General features: G+C 38.8%; 1 long non-coding RNA gene across 3 annotated transcripts; it reads right to left on the bottom strand.

Moving 5' to 3' along the window:
- Nucleotides 1–5956: 5956 nt before the first annotated feature.
- LOC138921530 (uncharacterized) lies at nt 5957–15142 on the bottom strand. 3 transcript variants are annotated; one of them, XR_011434170.1, is made up of 4 exons: nt 14940–15142; nt 6878–7528; nt 6510–6666; nt 5957–6344 (listed from the first exon to the last, which is right to left on the bottom strand). It is a non-coding gene; the product is annotated as an uncharacterized lncRNA (long non-coding RNA). The 3 variants fall into 3 exon arrangements; XR_011434173.1 differs by lacking the exon at nt 6878–7528; XR_011434168.1 differs by lacking the exon at nt 14940–15142 and having other exon boundaries at nt 6878–7606.
- Between the last annotated feature and the right edge of the window lie 279 nt (nt 15143–15421).

Raw genomic sequence — 15421 nt, 5'->3', positions numbered from 1 at the left:
AAAAGTAATTTGCTAAACTTCAGCCAGAATTTTTAATAGAAAGTCTAAGTAACACAGAAATAGAAAAAAATACCTACATATGATAGTCTGTTTACCAAAAACTGACAGCAAAGAGTACGCTAAGTAGCAAAAGACTCAAACTATTTTGATTAAAAGCCGGGGCTATATAGACGTTCCTACGATTTCATTATTATTTGACATTGTTTCAGATATTCTAGATCTGTGCTGTGCATTAGGGTAGCTATTAGTCACATGTGGCTGTTTACATGTAAAGGAATTGAACTTCAATAAAATTCAAAATGTTTCTCAGTCTCACTAGGCACATTTATTTTTTTAATTTTTCTTTTTCTTTTTTGAGGAAGATCAGCCCTGAACTAACACCCGCTGCCAATCCTCCTCTTCTTGTTGAGGAAGACTGGCCCTGAGCTAACATCCGTGCCCATCTTCCTCTACTTTCTATGTGGAACGCCTACCACAGCATGGCTTGCCATGCGGTGCCATGTCCGCAGCAGGAATGTGAACCGGCGAACCCCGGGCCGCCGAAGCAAAACGTGTCCACTTAACCGCTGCACCACCGGGCGGCCCCTCACTAGGCACATTGATAGTGCTCTACAGCTACGTGTGCCTAGTGGCTACTGTGTTAGCACAGCTATAGAACGTTTCCATCATCAGAGAAAACTCCATGGGCCATGCTGTTCTAGAGAATGAAGTCAGAGAAGAATATCTGTATATATAGTATGAAAGATGAGATTAAACGATCCATCTCTTTTGCTTAACATATGTTTATATAAGTAACAACCCAGGAGATTTTAGTAACAAAAATCTCTAATGAATGAGAAAATTTGGATCCAAGATAAACACACAACGACTAATTATCTGTGTTATAGCTGTATACACCTAGAAAGGGAAATGAGACAATCATTACATTTACAAGAGCTGAAAAAACAACTCATAAGCCAGACACAGAAATATACTGCCTGATTTCACTTAATGTGTGGAATCTAAAATAGTCATACTCATAAAAGCAGAGTGGAGTGGTGGTTCCCTGGGTCTAGGGGGGTTGGCGGGAAATGGGAAGATGTGGGTCAAAGGGTACAAAGCTCCAGGGCTGTAGGATGAACACGTGCTGGAGATCTAATGCCCAGCATGGTGACTGCAGCTCAGGATACTGAATTGTGTTCTTGAAATTTGCTGAGAGTTAATCTTCAGTGTTCTCAGCCCAAAAAAATCATAACTGTGGGAGGTGTGGATATGTTAATTACCTTGATTGTGGTAATAATTTCACAAAGTATACATATATCAAACATTGCATCTTACACCATATTTATATATATACAATTTGTTTAGTCAAGTGTACCCTAGGAAAGCTGGAAAAAAAATGTAAAAATAACATAAAATACTTTGAATAAATTTAACCAGAAAGACACAGGACCTATATGAAGAAAACTATAAACCATCATTATAAAAATTTTATAAATATAAAACAACTTCATGAACTCATGAAAAAGATCATGCAGTGTTCTTTAATGAGCAGTCTTAATATCATAAAAATACCAATTCTCCCAGAATTAACAAATAAATGTAATGTAATTCTGGTTAGAATCCTTGTGAAATTTTTTGAGTGGGAATTGGGTCAAATGAGTAGTCAAGAAAAGTCTGAAAAATAAGAACTCTGAGGAATACCTTGCCTCGCTAGGTGTCACGGGATGCTCTGAAGCCAGTGTGACCAAGGTGACAGAATATGAATATAAGGTTAGACAACTCGATCAGTGTAACAGAACAGCATCCAGAGTGAGTTCCTAGGATGTGTGAAAGTTCGCGTGTGAGCAAGGCAATGGATCGGTTCAGCAGGAAAAGCGTAGATGTGTCATCGTTGGTACTGGCACAATGGACTGTCCATTTGGAAGAAAAGAAAAGTGGATTCTTATCTCACACAATTTTGAAAACTCAGTTCAGGCTGCTTAATCCTGAATATCAAAGTGAAATGGTCAACACGGCAAGTCTGGTAGAGTGGGTACAGCGCAGGGCTAGAGGAACTCTTTCTAGGGAAGACCGAGTACCCAGAAGCTCCAGAAAAGAGGAGAGACTTATTCAACTATAAACATTAAAAGTGTATTTTTAGAAAGAGAAATATAAATCAGTTTATTCTGATATTTCCAGTTCAACATTAAGATTATAGGGTTTGTACTCAACTTCCTTAATTTTTTTTTTTTTTTAAGGATTGGCACCTGGGCTAACAACTGTTGCCAATCTTATTTTTTTCTTTTTTCTGCTTTATCTCCCCAAACTCCCCCTGTACATAGTTGTATATCTTAGTTGCAGGTCCTTCTAGTTGTGGGACGTGGGGCGCCCCCTCAACGTGGCCTGATGAGCAGTGCCATGGCGGTGCCCAGGATCCGAACCCTGGGCCGCCGCGGAGGAGCGCGCAAACTTAACCACTCGGCCACGGAGCCGGCCCCTCAACTTCCTTAATTTTATATTCATATTTCTTTTATGCTGAAATCTCAGTTGCTAATAACATTGATAGAATTATTTCTTTACTTTATTCTACAATATATATCTTACAGCTTAAAAATAACAATTCCAGTATTATTATTAACAAATATGATTATCGAATGTCATTTACAATTTCTTTTGGATTCCTTTTGTCTTTGGGGTGTCCCCTACCAGTTTTGTGCAATTACTGTGCCTTAAAGAAACATGGAATAATTCTCTGTGTTGCTCCAGTCAACAGCTGATGTATGTTTAGGAGTCATTTGTTGTTTTTATTGTTTTTCATGTCTTAGGAATTTTTGGTGTAATTTTTATAATTGTGAAAAAAAATACATAATTCCAAAGTGAAAATGATGAAACACATTCGGAGAAGTCTACCTTCCCCTCCTGACCCCCAACGTCCTGTTCCTTCTTCTTAGAGGTAACCATTTTTATTAGGTCTTAGTTCCTACTGCCATTGTTTATTTTGAAGACATAAACAAGTAGTTATATCTGGTCTTATTTTCCCCTTTTCTTTCGTAAAAAGTACCTCCTGTAACACTGCCCTGAACCTTGTTCGTTCCCGTCCTGGTATGTCCTCGAGATCAGTCTGTAGCAATACATGGAAACCTTCCTCATTTCCTTTGACAGCTGCATGGGGTTCCATTGCTCCAATGCACCATATTTTATCCAGGAAATCTTTTATGATGGACTCTTGCTGGCAAAATTTATTGCTGCTGGGTGTGTGGGGAAAAAGTACTCTGAAATAATAGGAAATATATATTTTGGACTCTGCTCCCAGTTCCTGGCACAGAGTTCCTCAAACCCTTGTGCTCTCCTAAACGATAGAAGCACCAGTAGCATTGTCTATTCTAGTGTTTGTTCTTTGAGCCTGGTTCCTGACATGGAGATCCTGAATCCTTTGTAATGTCCTGGGTGGTAACAGCATCATTTGTTCTAACGAGGTCACTCTTCGTGGGCTCCTGAATAACTTCAGGATCTGAGTTCATCACCAGAAAGACCAAGGGGTGATTAGAAGTTAGGCACTTTCAGTCCAACCCCATCCTCCAGGAAGGGCAGAGGGGCAGGAAATGGAATTAGTGTCCATCAGGCCTATGTGATGAAGCCTCCATAAAAATCCCAGTAGTACAGGGTTTGGAGAGCTTCTGAGTTGGTGAACACATTCACATGCTAGGAGGGTGGCACATCCCAAACCCACAGGGACAGAAGCTCCTATGCTCAAGGTCCTTCCTGACCTCACCCTATATATGTCTTCATTTGGCTCTGTATTCACATCCTTTATAATGTCCTTTAATAAACCCATAAATGTAAGTGTTCCCTGAGTTCTGTGAGCCATTCTAGCAAATTGTCACACTCAGGGAGGGGGTCATGGGTACCCCAGTTGATAGCTGGTCAGTCAGAAGTGCAGGTGACAACCTGGGCCTTTTCAACTAGCATCTGCAGTGAGGATGGTCTCGTGCGACTTAGCCCTTAACTTGTGAGCTGTGGTGCCCACTCTGAGTAGTCAGCGTTAGAACAGAGTTGAATTGTGGGACACCCAGCTGGGGTCGGAGGATGGCTTGGTGTGTGGAGCACCCTCACATCTGGTGTCAGGAGTGCTGTGTGGCAGTGGTGTGAGAGTCAGGAGGCACCCGGGAGGAAGAGTGTTTTTCCCGTACAGGCACCATCACATTGATGGGAGAAATATTTAGCATTACAGCCATGGTAAGCAATCGGGCGAGATGCATTAAAGATTTGAAAGATGCATGTAATATCATCTCATTTTTCCAAACAGTCAATGATCCAAAAAACATACCTACTTTATGTATCTACCTATCTATCCATCTGTCTATCTAGGCGTATCTACGTATGGGGAAAATAAAAAGATACGTACTAGCTTGTTGAGATGTGGGGCGGGGGTAGAAGTGGAGAAGACTTAGGGTAACCCAGCAAAAAGCAAAAGAAAAAAGGCTGTGGTTGATCAATAAAGCACGCGCATATTCACACTGGTGCATCTAGGAAAAACTGTGTGAATATACATGGAATATTTTAAAAATTATTTAGCAAATATGGGGGGAAAGTTGCCATTTAATATAGCAGTGTAAACTTTTAGGTTGCCCGGGAATGAGGTGGATGTAGAGGCCTGTGTATAGAGAACTTTGCGTCTTACTGAGAAACATAAAGAAGGCTGGACAGAGGCATTGCGTGTTCCCAGGAGGAGACTCGATACTGCAACACTGTCTGCTCTCAAATTATTTTCCCATAGGATTTTTATGTTGCAATTTGGTGAAATATTCTGTATTTCATGGAAGAGAAACAGCCCACTTTGGGGGACCACAAAAGGCGTACAACAGTAAGCAGGACAGCATGGCAGTGGTGCAAGGCTGGGTCGTGGGTGGGTGACCAACTGTCCCAGTTTGCCCGGGACTGAGGGTGCCCAGGACCGGGGCTGCCAGCGCTAAAACTGACACAGTCCTGAGCACACTGGGGCGCCTGGTCGGCATAGCTGTGGGAAAGAGCGGGCAGCCCAGAAGCAAACGTTCACAGGGAACAGAGGGTCACACATCAAGGGGCAAAGGAAGGACTCTGTAAGAGGTGGTGCTCAGAGGAATGGTAACTATTTGGAAAAGAGCAAATCAGACCCCCCTCATACCATATTCCAAAATAAATCCCGTATGGTTTGGTGAATTAGATATACATAAAAAGAGAAAACGTGAAACAGTGAGAATCTCTATAGGTAAACATTTCTGCCATTGTGATGTAGGGAAGAACGTTCTAAGAATAAATACAGCAGAAGATACCACAGAACAAAAGACTGATCCATTTGAATATAGAGTTTATTTTTCATATACATCAGGAAACAGCACACATAAATGAGAAAGGGAAATTATAAATTGGAAGAAAGATTTGCAAAAATGAATGCTAGGCAAAACCTGCCTCAGCCAGAGGAGCCCAGAGAGCCCTGGCGGCTAACCGTGCGGCGGCATCTGGGGTGGGACCCTGGGACAGTGAGGGTCATAGGTGGGAACAAGGAAATAGAGTGACGTGTGGACTGTAGCTCGAAATAGGGCGTCAGTACTGGTTCATTAATATCGGCAAATGCGCCATCCCACGAAGGTGTTCACAGCGGGGAAACTGGATGTGGGGCATGTGACAGCTCTCTCTACTATCTCCCAACTTTCCTGCAACTCCAGAGCTGTTCTAAAATCAAAGTTTATTAAACATATTCCTGATAAAACTGGCTAATACGTATACTATATAACTATATAAAACATAATAGAGAACTTAATATATTATATATAACATACATGCATACATGCACACATAACATATAATACATATACCATAATGTATAACGTAACATAATATATAACTATACAACATACAAATTAGACAAATGAACATCTAAAGAAACTTGGGCAAAGCATTTAAATAGTGAATAACAGAATAAATCAGTTTTACGCTCCTAAACTGCTACTGGGTTTGTAAATGGTTTCGTCGCTTCTGGAAAGCAGTGTGCCAGCATGGATTAAGAGCCTTAAAATGTTCACACCTTTCAACTCAGTGAGTCCACTTCAGAGTAACCACCCTGCAGGCACGACCTGAGGTGCGCACAGAGTTTGATGGGCAAAGACGTTCTTCCTGGGCTGTGTGTGATAGGAAATAATTGGAGACGTGCAGCACTCGGGGCCTCTTGTCGTCAGCTTTACGGTCTGTGGGTACTCTGAGCCTCTTCAAACGTATGGAAGAAGAGTGTGGCATCAAGGGCGCAGGTTTTGCAGACACATCTGCATTCAAGTCGAAGCACCATCAGCGGCCGTGTGATTTGGGGCAAATCACTTCACATTCTTTCTAAGGCCCAGTTCTCTCGTCTGTAAAATAAGGCCAATAACACATGTAATCCATAGGGGTTTTGTGAAAATCAAATGGGATTATTCAAGTTTTTAGCACAGTGCCTGGCGGATAGCTTAGTAAATAGCAACTCACACTAACTTACAGATGAGAAAATGGGAGCAGAGAGAGGACGAGTAACTTACCCAAGGTCACACAGCTGGTGAGTCGTGAGCTGGGACTCAGACACAGAACGCTTGACTTCACATCCCACGTTCGTAACCACAACTCAAGTCTTCGCTCTTATTGATGCAGTTCCGCTGCTGCTGCGTAATGACCTGCGAAAATGCTCATGGGAAAACGCTGAGTAAGAAAAGTACATACAAAATTATATGTACTGTATCAATCTGATTTTCCCCTGAAATTTTTGTATGTGTACTAAACATGCATAGATGAAAGACTGGAAGGAAATAGGCCAATATATTAAAAGGATGATGTTTGAGTAAAGCGTTGAGCACATAGGAGATGCTGTGTTCTCGCTGTGATCACTTGTGCTGGTGTTCTGGTGACTCACCTAAGTGCCTTGGGTGTGAAGGCAGCTGTGTTCTTCCTGCTCAGGACTCACTTCCTGAGCTGAGCATTCGCATCGCACTCCATCTGTCTGGGAACACTCTCCCCACTGCTTCTGTGAAGGTGACTTTTTTCCCTTAGCTCTCTGTGTCTCTTTCCCTCTCTTTCCTATTTCTGTTTCTCTCTCTGTGCTGTGTTCTGTGTCCGTATTCCATTTCACCACTTTTCTCCTTAGCTGTGCTCAATCTGTGGTTTAACCTGTCCATTGAGTTTTTAATATTAAACATTTTTTTATTTCTGGAATTCTCTTTCAAAACTACTTGGTCTTTTTAAAAACAAAAGTCTGTTCTTTCCTCCTGTTTTCACCACGCCTTTAATCGTTTTAACACGGCCGTTTTAGCCTGTGTGTCAGGTGATTCCACCTTCTGAAGGGCTGGCGTCGAATGCGGCTGCTGGTTCTCACAGGGGCTTGTGGTGGCGCTCTCGTGTGCTCTGTGAGTTTTTCTTGTGCATGGTGCTCAGGGCGGCTTTGCCTGTGGGGATCCTGCGGGAAAGATGTCTCTCTGGAGCCATCTTTGTTGCTTCTGGCGGGATTCGAGGGAGACCAACAGCGAGGGGTCCTTCATGCTGACTTTGACCTGGAGGATCACTGGACCTTGCAGGAGAGACACATCCTGAGGCCCAGGCCCGCGTGCAAGCAGGCTTGGAGCTCCCCGTCCTCATGGGGGACCTTTCCCTCGGACTCCCCAGGCCCAGGCTTTCTCCACGCTCCTGAGCCGGTTCTCGTCTAGCTCACCCTCACTGAAGCTGTGGGCCTGTGAAGGCTCCAACTTTCTGCAGGGGTCTTGATTCCAACCCCCGGCCCTACTGAGGTCCAAGGCTCTGTCTCCTGCCTCCACGTGGCCACCAGAACCTAAGCACCTCACTGGGGAGATGACCAAGCCACCGCGGCACAGCCTCAGAGCTGCTGAACTCCACCTCCGCTAAATGCTCTGGGCGTGGACCCCTAGGAGTTTCTTCAGTTACTTGCAAACTCAGCTGTATGTTTAACAGGCTGCTGTTTTTTAATCCTTATTTCTAAGTGTGTCGCCCTGTGGGAGGACCTGCAGGTGATTTTGGCCCCCATGTTACTGGCAATGGACCCCAAAGATTATTTTTAAGGGAAAACAGTCTTAGGTGTCAGGCAACATTGACCTAGACATTGTTTTCTTTTAGAAGGTCATCCTGTTTCTTTCATAGGAGCATGTCAGTGGATTTTTTTCTGCCCTATTTCTTCATCTTTAAATAGTTTTTCTTGCCTAAAAACGAAAACAAAACTGTCAGCTTTCCAGTTACCTGTGCTCTGCTGTCTCCTGTGTTTTATTTTTATCCTAATCACGGCACATTTGTCAGGAAACCAAGTTTCTTGCCAGCTTCTTGCAAAGGACTCTAGTGAGGGTGAGGACAGGGATCCATCTCATATATGTGCTTGTAGATACACTATAAATGGGTCTTTTTTTTAATTTCTTTTTTGCCAAGGAAGATTCACCCTAATCTAACATCTGTTGCCAATCTTCCTCTTTTTGCTTGAGGAATATTAGCCCTGAGCTAACATCTGTGCCAGTCTTCCTCTATTTCGTATGTGGGTCACCACCACAGCATGGCTGATGAGTGGTGTGGGTCTACACCCAGCATCCAAACCCCTGAGCCTGGGCTGCTGAAGCAGAGCACGTGGAACTTCAACTACTCGGCCATGGGTGTGGCCCCTGTGAGTCATTTATAAAATGAGGAAAAGGACCAGAGTAATGATTCCTAACTTTTTTTATTAAGATTATGATAGTTAACAACCTTGTGAAATTTCAGTTGTGCATTATTGTTAGTCATGTTGTAGGTACTCCACTTCACCCTTAGTGCCCTCCCCCCACCCCACTTTCCCCTGGTAACCACCGATCAGTTCTCTTTGTCTTTATGTTAACTACCACCTATGAGTGGAGTCATACAGAGTTCGTCCTTCTCTGTCTGGCTTATTTCACTCCACATAATACCCTCAAGGTCTATCCATGTTGTTGTGAATGGGACGACTTTGTTCTTTTTTATGGCTGAGTAGTATTCCATAGTGTGTGTATATATATATATATATATATCTCATATCATATCTTCTTTATCCAACCATCAGTTGCTTGGCACTTAGGTTGGTTCCATGACTTGGCTATTGTGAATAATGCTGCGGTGAACATAGGGGTGAATGGGACTTTTGGAATTGCTGATTTCAAGTTCTTTGGATAGATACCCAGTAGTGGCATGGCTGGGTCATAAGGTATTTCTATTCTTAACTTTTTGAGAAATCTCCATAATGTTTTCCATAGTGGCTGCACCAGTTTGCATTCCCACCAACAGTATATGAGGGTTCCTTTTTCTCCACAGCCTCTCCAACATTTGTCACTCTTGGTTTTGGATATTCTAACAGGTGAAAGGTGATATCTTAGTGTAGTTTTGATTTTCATTTCCCTGATCTTCCTGCCTTTACAACAGAAGTAAATATTTAAATGATGGTTATTTCTTGCTATTAACTCATGACCTATGTTAATTACCCATGCTTTATAAATGCTCCTTGTTTATAGATTGTTTCATTAGGTTAGTTAAAAAGTAACTAGGGAGAAAATAATGAAAGGTGAACTGAAGTCAAATGCAGACTTTCAAGTTTAGGATATCACCTCCACTAAAAAGCCTTGTTCATCCCAACAGGTGTACCTCAGAATCCCATTAACTCTGAATCTTTCTGAAAAGATTGCAGCTTCTATTTAACTGTCTTTTAACATCAGAAAGGTTTTAAAAATTTAAAACCAGATTAATCTGGTATTACTGATATTAAATGATTTGTCCAAATTTTTATTCTCCTCTTTTGCTTATACATTACTTGTACTTTCACAAAGTACTGGAATAACTTTCAATTTCACTTTATTAATGAGTAGAAACTGTTTAGTGTTGAGAATAAGTAGTAAAAATTCCCTGTCATACACTGAGGGATTATCCAAATTTGGATCTCTGCCTTCAGAGAATATATTTCCTCAATGCAGTACTTCTTAGAATTTTTATTTTTTAAAGAGAAATTTTAAGAAAAGAACTCGAATTTCTTGCTAAAAGTAGGTATATTTAATAATACAAAGAAAATTGGTTAGTATATTTCTCTATAAATGTGTATGCATGCACAAAAATTGAAAGTTATTATATTTTCAAAAATAACTTTTTATCTTTATCAAAAGTAGAGGTTTATTCTAGAAAATATACAAAACAGAGGGAAGAGTAAAGGGGGAAAATCCTACACATATAGAGCATGTTCATTTCTTAGTTTATTGTTACTTCTATAAAAATAAGATATTACAAACTATTTTAAATCAAGCTTTTCCCCTTCAGCAATATCTGGTGAAGATCTCTAAATGTTATCTGGTGTAGAGCTAATTTATCATTTTCAAATATTTGAAACACAAAAATTTGTGCTATTCCTTATTGATTAATAGTCACTTTGATTCTAGTCACTTTGACTCCAATATTTCAAAAATATACTTATAATTTATCTTTATATATATTCATTTTATTTCCAGCAGACAGTTCTTAAGAAAAGAATTGATGGAATGAAAGATGTATAAATATTTAATTTTCATAGAAGTTGCTCCTCTACTTTTCTTGGAACACATTGTGCATTTTCAACTTTTTAATTCAGGCTTCTTAGATTTTTATATCTGGTTATATTTTTGGTTTAATTATTACAGTTCTTTCCTTAAAAGGTGCCAATAATGTGCATGCTGATATCCCTTTGCCAGTTTACCATTTTCTTTCTACTCATGTTAATATTTTGTTCATTTCACCTTAATTGTGTATGCTTTCCTTGGCTCTACTATTCAAGCACTTGCCTTATTTTCATTAGTGATTATTCTGTTACTCATACTTCTGATTTGACCTTCCTTTCTGTGATGGCCTTATTTTACTCTTCAACATTTGTTCTTGAATTGTTCTATTTCATTTTGTTACTCCTTTCCTAGATTTTTTCTGTGAGCCACTCATTCGCTTCTATAAAGATAATTGCTTCATTATTATTTTTTTTTTAATTCACAATAATATGGAGCCACACTTCCTTTGTGGCAAGATCTTTAAGGCAGTGTTCTCTCTTTGACATATATTAATGGTTTATTCATCCTTTTCTTACCTACTTTATATGTACATATATATATAATATATATTAACACACATATATATTAATTTGTTTTATTTTTAGTTGTCATTCTTCTTTCTAAAAGTTTCTGTCTTCCTGGAATATTCAGAAAGTTCATATGGGGAGGAGCAAGATAAATATTCCTAATTCCCATGACACAGTTTTGTCTTTATGAATTAGAGTCTATTTAACATTTTTCCTCTGAAAAAAAGCAGATATCACTGAAGAATATCTCACCAAACAATATGCCCTTTCTGATATATATATATATTTTCAGACAAGCCTAAACTAAGGCTGTTCTTTTAAATGAATCTTAAAGGTCATCATTTTCATCATTGCAGTGGCTATTCTTCCTGAAGTTTTCATAATTTTTCAACTAGTTTCCAATAAAATGTTGCTTTCAACACCTTTCTCATGATAAAATTGATACTAGGTTAATAATTTTCAACATAATACTATGCATCAAATTTAGATATATAGGACAGACCTGATGGCACAGCGGTGAAGTTCACACGTTCCACTTTGGCAGCCCGGGGTTCACCGGTTGGGATCCTGGGTGTGGACGTGGCACTGCTTGGCAAGCCACGCTGTGGTAGGCGTCCCACATATAAAGTAGAAGAAGATGGGCATGGATGTTAGCTCAGGGCCAGTCTTCATCAGCAAAAAGAGGAGGATTAGTAGCAGATGTTAGCACATCTGCCTCAAAAATAATAATAATAAATTTATATGTATATATTTTCATTCATGTGTACATATATATATTTGTCTGTTAGGTATATATATAAAGTGTGTATGTACGCATATATATGTGTGTGTAGGTGTGTGGTGCATAGTGTGTATGTGGATACCTACATACATATGCACACAGTACTCTGGGGTACACATTTAATGTTAGTAAGTTTCCTTTGTAGGAAAATTTTAAAAAATGAATATATGGGTACATCTAATTATTTATTTACCCTTGTAAAATGCTCATTTGTATTGCTTCTAAGAACTGAATTGGATTTTACTGTGTTCTTTTTGTTGGCAATAGCTCTGTGCTTGTCTAGCTCAAGTATATTTACTAACCATTTAATCTCAGGTTTTGGATTATTTGATGTACCTTAATACTGATTACATATACTCTTATGAGAGGAAAAAAAGAATAATAAAATCTACCACAAATGTACAAGAATTCTTTTCAGATTCTGTGTAAAGAAAATCCATGGAAATATGTTATTTTTCACAATTGAAAGAGTAACCAGATATATAAGCATTTGGTGAATATATGTTCACTAACGTAAAGGAGAAGCTGAAGAGGAAAATACAAATACTAAGAAAATGACCTAGGAATAAGTCAGTATTGAGTGATAACAAGTTCAAAATAAAATTTGATTTTTAGGTCAAGAAAAGCGAGCAACTAGAAAACATTTTTCGATATAGAGTAGAGGAGATTGTCAGGGTTTAAATCTAGTTTTAGAGAAGTGTTCCTGAAAACAGCCAACTAATATGAATTCCTATAGGGGAAAGACAATGAGATATGAATTCCTATAGGGGAAAGATAATAAATGGGCTGATAGTGGGACAATATACATATCTATATACATATATATATATTATTAAATACAAGAGAAAAATAGGATTGCATTTGAAGAAAAGATATGTGATTGGTTACACTTTTTTGTTAGTCTTTTTTTATGCTGTCTACTTTGAAAATATATAAAGACAAAGCTGGCTATTTGAATAAAATAAATATTCACCCGACTTTCCTTACTCAAGCTACTTATTACTAAGTATTCATCTGTATTATCTCTAACATTCCTCCACTGAAACACATCTCACACATATAAAAGAGTGGTTATCACTGTTTCTGGGGGATACTGGTGTCAAGTTTTTCTAATTCTAACCAAAACCCAAGTGTGTGAACATCTTTATGCAGGCCCATTCCAGCATCACCAGGGAAACATCACGCCATCAGTGAGATAATGAGCTGATAATAAAGATAGCAGTTGAATAATAGATCTAACACAACATAGAGATAGAGAGCCAAGAGGTGATTTGAGGGAAAGAGCAATGACAACAACCAAAACACAACATCAGTCATGTGCAGTGATGGAACAAATTGTACACTATTCTAACATCAAGATATGATGTTTGAATATTGCTGGCCTTGGTACTGATTCATGATATTCCCTGCATGATATAAAATAGAGTTCTTATTACCCCTTTGGCCTTCTGTCTTGAAGTTTCAAGTTTTAGGAGCCAAATAAAGCAAAGGAATTATATTATATGATGTAACCTGTCTGTAGATCCCAAGTCACTTCTCTTTGCATGTGTGGAGAGTGTAAACTTTGACTAGCTGAAGCATGTTCAGGAGAACAGAACAACTTTATTAGATCAATCACAATCCATGATAATTCTTTTGTGTGTATCACAGTAGGTATATTTTATTATAGTAACATAGTGCTCAAGTTAGCCTAGCTAAAACACTAATGGAATATATTGGCCATGTTAGTGAAAAATATGAAGTAAGGTTGGCTTCGGGCTTGTTTTGTTTCAACAGTTAAAGTATGTCATTGTTATCTTGTTTGTTTCCATCTCTCTCTTTTACTAGCTGACATTTCGTCTGAAGACTGACTTACCGTTATGATTACAAGATGTCTGCCAAGAGTTCCCAGATCTTCATTATTCTGTAATGAACTAAAGAGTAAGATTGCCAGATGAAATTCAGAGCACCCAGTTAAATTTGAATTTCTGATAAACAGCATTTTTTTTTTTGGTATAAGTATGTCTTATGAAAAATTATTCATTGTTTATCTAAAATTCAAATTTAACTGGTCATCCTGTATTTTACTTGCTAAATCTGGCAATCTTACTAAGGAAAGAAATACAGTTTTGCTTTGGGAAACTCTTAAAAACTGAGGAAACTTCTTTCCAGAAGTTCTCTCAAAATATCTTCTCATGTTTCATTTTCTCAATTTTGTCATGCATCATACCTGAATAAGTAATCATTCTCAGGAGATGAGATTTTGAATGTTTTGTTTAGACTGAGCTGCATGTTGCACTACATTTCCGGAGAAGTATAACCATAATACCCAAAAATTTTGGGTGGTTATGAAGAGTAGGATACTAGCTAACTGTTGAGGAAGTGACAGCAAGAGTTATATTTCAAAATATAATGGCAGAGGCAATGTAACATAATGGTAAATAATACAGAATTTGAAGCCACACTGTGTGGATCTTCTGTGTGTTAGCAATGTAACCTCGGGCAAGCTGCTTAACCCCTCTGTGCATCAGTTCCTTCACTTTTGAAACTGGCTGTATAATAGTATCTACTTCATGATAGTTTTTATTTAATGTATATAAAGTACTTAAACAGTAGTTTGCCTATAGAAAATCTTTATCTTATGATAATCAGCATAAGGAAAACACACCTCAAAATGACATTTTGGAAAATCTACAAATGAATTATCATTAATTCTTGAATGTCCTAATTTAGACCGAGTGGAAGAGTACCCTTAAAACTTATTTTTAATGATGTTTCTTGAGCATTTTGTTGGAGGAAAATTTATTGGAGCTGTGGACATCAATTTAGATACTTATTGAAGTTTAGCTAGTACCCAATTGTGTAATTTTCTTATTGTAGCAACAGCAGTTAATATGAGATCTATCTACTTAATAAATTGTCGTGTGTACAATACAGTATTGTTAACCATGGTCGCCATGTTGTAGAGCAAATCTCTAGAACGTCTTCATCTTGCGTAATGAAAACTTTACACCTATTGAATAACAGCTCCAATTTCCCCCTCCCCCAACCTCTGGCAACTACCATTCTTCTCTCTGCTTCTATGAGTTTGACTATTTTAGATAACTCATGTAAGTGGAATAATGTACTTACTTGTTCTTCTGTGGCTGGTTTATTTCACTTAGCATAATGTCCTCCAGGATCATCCCTTTTGTCCCATATGGCAGCATTTCCTTCTTTTTTAAGGCTGAAAAATATTCCATTGTGTGTATATGCCACGTTTTCTTAATCCATTCATCCATTGATGGGCATTCATGTTGCTTCCATATCTTGGGTGTTATGAATAATGCTGCAATCACACAAGAGTCCAGGTATCCCTCTGAGATCCTGATTTCAATTCTTTTGGACATATACCCAGAAATGGGATTTCCGGATCACACGGTAGTTCTATTTTTAATCTTTTGAGGACCCACCACACTGGTTTCCATGGTGGCTGTCCCATTTCTATTCTCACCAAGAGTGTACAAGGGTTACAATTTCTCCACATCCTTGCCAACGCACTAAAACAGTATGGTATTGGCATAAAGATAGACATATAGACCAATAGAACAGAAAAGAGAGCCCACATGGGTAAT

This window comes from Equus caballus, chromosome 2 (assembly GCF_041296265.1).
Source record: "Equus caballus isolate H_3958 breed thoroughbred chromosome 2, TB-T2T, whole genome shotgun sequence".
In the NCBI taxonomy this organism is placed as follows: Eukaryota; Metazoa; Chordata; class Mammalia; order Perissodactyla; family Equidae; genus Equus; species Equus caballus.
Note: the sequence above shows the minus strand (reverse complement) of the source record. Positions and strands in the feature narration are given on the sequence as shown.